This window comes from Manacus vitellinus, unplaced genomic scaffold (genome assembly GCF_001715985.3).
Source record: "Manacus vitellinus isolate BGI_N305 unplaced genomic scaffold, ASM171598v3 ctg7180002428250_pilon, whole genome shotgun sequence".
NCBI lineage: Eukaryota > Metazoa > Chordata > Aves > Passeriformes > Pipridae > Manacus > Manacus vitellinus.
Window position 1 is genome coordinate 1 of NW_021937706.1, and position 6,821 is coordinate 6,821.

Here is a 6,821-nt window from a genome sequence, read left to right on the forward strand (position 1 = left end):
CCCCCGTGGGCACAGATCAAGGACAGCCACTGAGCGGGGGCTCCCGGCACCTGCCACAGCCTCAATTCTCCACTCACCTTTGGCCACGTTTCCACAACACCTTCCATCCTTACGGGCCCCTGACCACACACAAGACACCATTGTGGGGCAGCTGGGAAAACATCTCAGCTGAATGACTTGACTATTTGCCTTGCATTTTCCCCAGGAGCCGGCAGTGACCTGGAAGATTTTCCTTTTGCCCTTTTCTGCTTCGTGCCTCCTTTGTTGGATAATTGAGGAACGTTGACAGAGGAGGTGCCCAGGGGAGGTGAAGCTGCTCAGGGGGGGCATTTACAGCCCCTGCACCCCAAGGGGATGTGATTGCCTCCACCACAGGGAATTCCATCTCATCCTGGGCACCTCCTCCACTGACAGTTTGCAAGATCTTTCTCCAAGCCATTCCTGTCCTTCCCTCTCTGCAGGAGACACCTCCAGAGGCTGAGGACTGCTGCCCCCTTCCCAATCCCACTGTCCTTATCCCCAGCAAGGAATCCCCAGCTGGACTCCACACCCTCCAGTTCCTCACTCCTGGCCCCAGTATCCGGCCTCTTCCTTAATGATGGAGGCCAAGGGATGGAGGGCACCCTGAGCCCGTGACACTGAGCTGAGCGGGGCAGGTGACACACCTGAGGGATGGGATGGCATCCAGGGGGACCTGGACAAGCCAGAGAAATGGTCCCAGAGTGTGGAGAGAGAGATAAGGCTAAAAGTTAACACAGAATAGGAATTAGAGAGGAAAACCAGCTGCTGCTTCCCAGACAGCAAAGAGACTCCAGCTGCTGCTTCCCAGCTGGGATAAGGTCACGATGCCCCACAAAACTCCCCAGGCACCCAGAAATAATTGTAACACTTCTCAGTAGAAACCCTCAAACTTCTCCAAAACCTTAAAAATAACATAAGAGATAGTTGGAAATGGGGAAAGAATTGTGGGAGATTTCCATTGAAACTCCTGGGATCAATGGAGGGGTTGAACCTGCCTTCCTCCCCCTCAGGGACGCCTGTGCTGGGTGGGAAGTGTCAGCTCTGCGTGTTAGTCACTGCTTGGAAGGACTAGAGCTGGCTTTTGCTTCCTAATGTAGTTGTGGATCGGTTTGGTGTAGAGGTTGTGCTTTGCTTTGCTTTAACAACAATTTTGACATTGTTCAAAGTGTGTTTTTGCAGCCAGACCCTGTCCCTGATCACCACGAACCTTTAACCTGTGCCAATTTGTATTAAAAAAGAGTGTTATTCCTCAGACTGTTGGAGGGAGTCCTTTATAAAGGTGCTGCCAGTTTTGTTCATGCTGGAGTAACTGGTGAAAATATCCACTGAGGGGTTTTCCTTTGGCTGTGACATGTCAGTCCCCAAAAATGGCCCTGGAATTCCCCCCACCTGGTGGATCTGTTTGGTGGAGGGTTCCTGGGTGGAATATGGGACAGACTAGATGGGACTGACAGGGTTTGGTTTTTCCCTGGGGCACCAGCAGACAAACAAATCCCCAAGAGTCGAGTGAATTCCCCTTCCCCCCGTTTGCCGGCACACACGGGAATCTGCTGAGGTTGGACAAGACCAAGGTGGTGCAGCCGGGTCAGGGCAACCCCCGGGATCGGTGCAGGCTGGGGGAGGAAGGGATGGAAGTCCCTGCTGGGAGAGGGCTCTGGGGGTGCTGGTGGGTGACAAATGGGACACGAGCCAGCCTGGAAACCCCCCCGTGTGTGGGGCTCATCCCGGGGCAGGGGAGGAGGGGAATGTGCCCCTCTGCTGCCCTCAGGTGAGACCCCACCTGCAGTGCTGCCTCCAGCTCGGGGGGCCCAGATCAGGAGGAATGGACCTGTTGGAGTGGATCCAGAGGAGGCCACAAAGATGCTCTGAGGGCTGGAGCCCCTCTGCTCTGGGGACAGGCTGGGACAATTGGGATTGTTCATCCTGGAGAAGAGAAGGAACCAGAGCGGCCTTAGAGCCCCTTCCAGTGCCTCGAGGGGCTCCCAGAGAGCTGCAGAGGGAATTTGAACAAGGACCTGTAGGGATGGGAGAAGGGGGAATGGCTTCCCACTGACAGAGGGCAGGCTTGGGGGGATATTGGGAAGAAAGTTTTCCCTGTGAGGAGGGAGGCCCTGGCACAGGTTGCCCTGAGAAGCTGTGGCTGCCCCATGCCTGGAAGTGTCCAAGGTCAGGATGGACGGGGCTTGGAGTAACCTGGGCTAGTGGAAGGTGTCCCTGCCCATGGCAGGGGGTGGCACAGGATGAGTTTTAGGGTCCCTTCCCACCCAAACCAGTCCATGATTCCAGGATTCTGTGCTGAGACAAGTCCCTGTTGTGGGCAGCGACTGTAAACCAGTCCATTATCCCAGTCAAAACCAGGACAACAGGACAGACACCTCCTGCTGAGTCTGGTGTCCTCCTCGTGCAGCTACTGAGGGACTCTGGGAAGCCGAGGGCACCAGGAAATTGGGAAGGGAGACGTAAATGTGGGGAGAACAGGGCCCCCTTTTCTCCTCCCCTTTCCCTCTGGGAATCACCACAACACCTCCCTGCGGGTCACGGCCTGAGGAGAACGACCAGGCCCCAAATCCATTTGGAACCAGAGGGTGGGAAAAATCCCACAGCAGGGACTGCAGGAACAAGAGGAATTTCCCCAGGTGCTCCCAGTTCTGCTCAGGGGGAAGGAAGGAGACAGTCCAGGGGGGATCAGCTGCACCTCAGGCACCCTGCTCACGTCTCTCGTCCATCTCTCTCTCAAACACCAAACTGGGGACATTTCCCTCTTCCAGTGATCTGCTGATGCCACAATTTGGATGGTCCAGAGTGGGACCTTTGGTGTTGAGGGGCTGTAAATGCCTCCTTCTTGAGCGGCTTCACCTCCCCTGGGCCCCTCCTCAGTCAACGTTCCTCAATTATCCAACAAACGAGGCACGAAGCAGAAAAGGGCAAAAGGAAAATCTTCCAGGTCACTGCCGGCTCCTGGGGAAAATGCAAGGCAAACAGTCAAGTCATTCAGCTGAGATGTTTTCCCAGCTGCCCCACAATGGTCTCTTGTGTGTGGTCAGGGGCCCGTAAGGATGGAAGGTGTTGCGGAAACGTGGCCAAAGGTGAGTGGAGAATTGAGGCTGTGGCAGGTGCCGGGAGCCCCCGCTCAGTGCCTGTCCTTGATCTGTGCCCACGGGGGTCCCAGCCCAGAGGGGCCTGTGAGGCGGGTGGGGAGGGAGGGAGAGTGGGGCGGGAAGGTGCCATCCTGCTGAGGGCCAGCGCTGGGCCCACAGATATGATGTCATTTGAGTGATGTGATGTCACAGAGGAGGATGTGATGGTGCAGGAATGATGTGATGGAACTGATGCCTTAAGCCCCTAGTATAGTTTTTATTTTTCTAATTTTTATAAGCTTTATAAGTTTTATAAGTAGTAGAAGTAGATTTGAAAAGCAGCATCCCTCACTCCCTTTCCCTGTATTACAAATAGTTTACACATTCCTTAACCCTCTTACCCCATTCTATGCTCCCCATATCAAATCTACCCCTGAATTCAGTGGCAATGTTTAGTCTCTTGTCAAGGCAAGGCCTAGGCTGTTTAGAGAACAGCCATACCAGGGCCTGAACAACAAAACAGAGTCAAGAACTAGGTGACTATACACCCTCTGTGCTCTGAAGATGATGAGACTGATGAAGAGGTGGTCCTGAAATACACCCCAGACTCACTTCTCAGGGGGTGGACCCGGGGTGGACCAGAGCAAAGGCTACAGTGTGGACACACTTGGGATTGGACAGACAATATTATAAAATGTACCATCTCGAGCACAGCGCCGGCGTCTTGTAACATCCATTGCCTTGGCACAATTAAACCCTTTCCTTATCTCACCCCTAATTAACTGCTCCTGAGTAATTTCTTTAGCATCGACATTCCACGGCGTCACACAGAAGAGGATGCGATGGCACAGAGGAGGATGTGATGTCACAGGGAAGGATATGACGTCAGAGGAAGGATGTGATTCACAGTGCAGGATGTGATGTCACGAGAGAGGTGATGTCACGAGAGAGATGATGTCATACGATGGATGCGACAACATAGACCAGCTGTGATGTCACAGAGGAAGATGTGATTTCACTGAGGAAGGATGAGGTGTCACATGGGAGAAATTTGATGTCAGAGATGAGAATTTTATGTTGTGTGAAGGATGTGACGTCACAGAGGAGGGTGGGATGTCACAGGAAGGATGTGACGTCACAGTGGAGGATGTGATGTCACAGGAGAGATATGATGTCATATGATGGATGGGACTTCATAGAGGAGTTGTGATGTCACAGGGAGGATGTGATGTCACAGAGGTAGAATGAGATGTCACAGGGGATTCCAGAGTCACTGGTGGAAATATCCACTGAGGGGTTTTCCTTTGGCTGTGATGTGTCAGTGCCTGAAAAGGACCCTGGAATTCCCCCCAGCTGGTGGATCTGTTTGGTGGAGGGTTCCTGGGTGGAATATGGGACAGACTAGATGGGACTGACAGGGTTTTGTTTTGCCCTGGGGCACCAGCAGACAAACAAATCCCCAAGAGTCGGGTGAATTCCCCTTCCCCCCGTTTCCCGGCACACACGGGAATCTGCTGAGGTTGGACAAGACCAAGGTGGTGCAGCCGGGTCAGGGCAACCCCCGGGATCGGTGCAGGCTGGGGGAGGAAGGGATGGAAGTCCCTGCTGGGAGAGGGCTCTGGGGGTGCTGGTGGGTGACAAATGGGACACGAGCCAGCCTGGAAACCCCCCGTGTGCGGGGCTCATCCCGGGGCAGGGGAGGAGGGGAATGTGCCCCTCTGCTGCCCTCAGGTGAGACCCCACCTGCAGTGCTGCCTCCAGCTCGGGGGGCCCAGATCAGGAGGAATGCACCTGTTGGAGTGGATCCAGAGGAGGCCACAAAGATGCTCTGAGGGCTGGAGCCCCTCTGCTCTGGGGACAGGCTGGGACAACTGGGATTGTTTATCCTGGAGAAACGAAGGCTGCAGAGCGGCCTTAGAGCCCCTTCCAGTGCCTCGAGGGGCTCCCAGAGGGTTGCAGAGGGATTTTGGCCAAGGACCTGTAGTGATGGGAGAAGGGGGAATGGCTTCCCACTGACAGAGGGCAGGCTTAGGGGGATAGAGGGAAGAAAATTTTCCCTGTGAGGGGGGAGGCCCTGGCACAGGTTGCTCCGAGGAGCTGTGGCTGCCCCATCCCTGGAAGTGTCAAAGGCCAGGATGGACGGGGCTTGGAGTAACCTGGGCTAGTGGAAGGTGTCCCTGCCCATGGCAGGGGGTGGCACGGGATGAGTTTTAAGGTCCCTTCCCACCCAAACCAGTCCATGATTCCAGGATTCTGTGCTGAGACAAGTCCCTGTGGTGGGCAGGGACTGTAAACCAGTCCATTATCCCAGTCAAAACCAAGACAACAGGACAGACACCTCCTGCTCAGTCTGGTCCTGCCCTCCCTCATGTAGCTACTGAGGGACTCTGGGAATCCAAGGGCACCAGGAAATTGGGAAGGGAGATGTAAATGTGGGGAGAACAGGGTCCCCTTTTCTACTCCCCTTTCCTTCTGGGAGTCACCACAATGCCTCCCTGTGGGTCACGACCTGAGGAGAACGGCCAGGCCCCAAATCCATTTGGAACCAGAGGGTGGGAAAAATCCCACAGCAGGGACTGCAGGAACAAGAGGAATTTCCCCAGGTGCTCCCAGCCCTGCTCAGGGGGAAGGAAGGAGACAGTCCAGGGGGGATCAGCTGCACCTCAGGCACCCTGCTCACGTCTCTCGTCCATCTCTCTCTCAAACACCACACTGGGGACATTTCCCTCTTCCAGTGATCTGCTGATACCACAATTTGGATGATCCAGAGTAGGACATTTGGTGTTGAGGGGCTGTAAATGCCTCCTTTTTGAGCGGCTACACCTCCCCTGGGCCCCTCCTCTGTCAAAGCTCCTCAATTATCCAACAAACGAGGCACGAAGCAGAAAAGGGCAAAAGGAAAATCTTCCAGGTCACTGCCGGCTCCTGGGGAAAATGCAAGGCAAATAGTCAAGTCATTCAGCTGAGATGTTTTCCCAGCTGCCCCACAATGGTCTCTTGTGTGTGGTCAGGGGCCCGTAAGGATGGAAGGTGTTGCGGAACTGTGGCCAAAGGTGAGTGGAGAATTGAGGCTGTGGCAGGTGCCGGGAGCCCCCGCTCAGTGGCTGTCCTTGATCTGTGCCCACGGGGGTCCCAGCCCAGAGGGGCCTGTGAGGCGGGTGGGGAGGGAGGGAGAGTGGGGCGGGAAGGTGCCATCCTGCTGAGGGCCAGCGCTGGGCCCAGGGCAGGGCAGGGCCATCCCTGGGGACAGGGGCACTGGGGCAGCTGTGTGCCAGGGCCAGCCCAGTGTGGAGCCAGAGCCCTGCTGGGCTGCCAGTGCCTGGCCCCCCCTGCCTGGGCCAGCTCAGCAGAGCGGGGCCCGGCTGATGCGGGAGGACACGGTGTGCCCAGCTGGGACAGGGGCAGGGCCAGCAAAGGGCATCTGCCCCTCTGGGCTCTGCTCGGGGAGGCCGTGGCTGGGCCTGCACCACTTGGGGGCTGCAGTGCCCGCAAATGGGCTGGAGCCGGGCACTGCCACCACCCCAGCACTTCCCTGGGCCCAGCCCTTGTGTGCCAGGGCCAGCATTGCCCAGTGCTCCCCAGTGCCTGCCCAGACTGGAGATCCCAGTCACCTGCCTGTGCCCATTGCCCGTCAGCCCCTTTATCTCCCAGCTCCCTGTTTCCCTGATCCCGGGCTCCTGGTGCCCCAAGAAGGGGGTCAGTGCCAGCCCTGCGTTCAGCCAA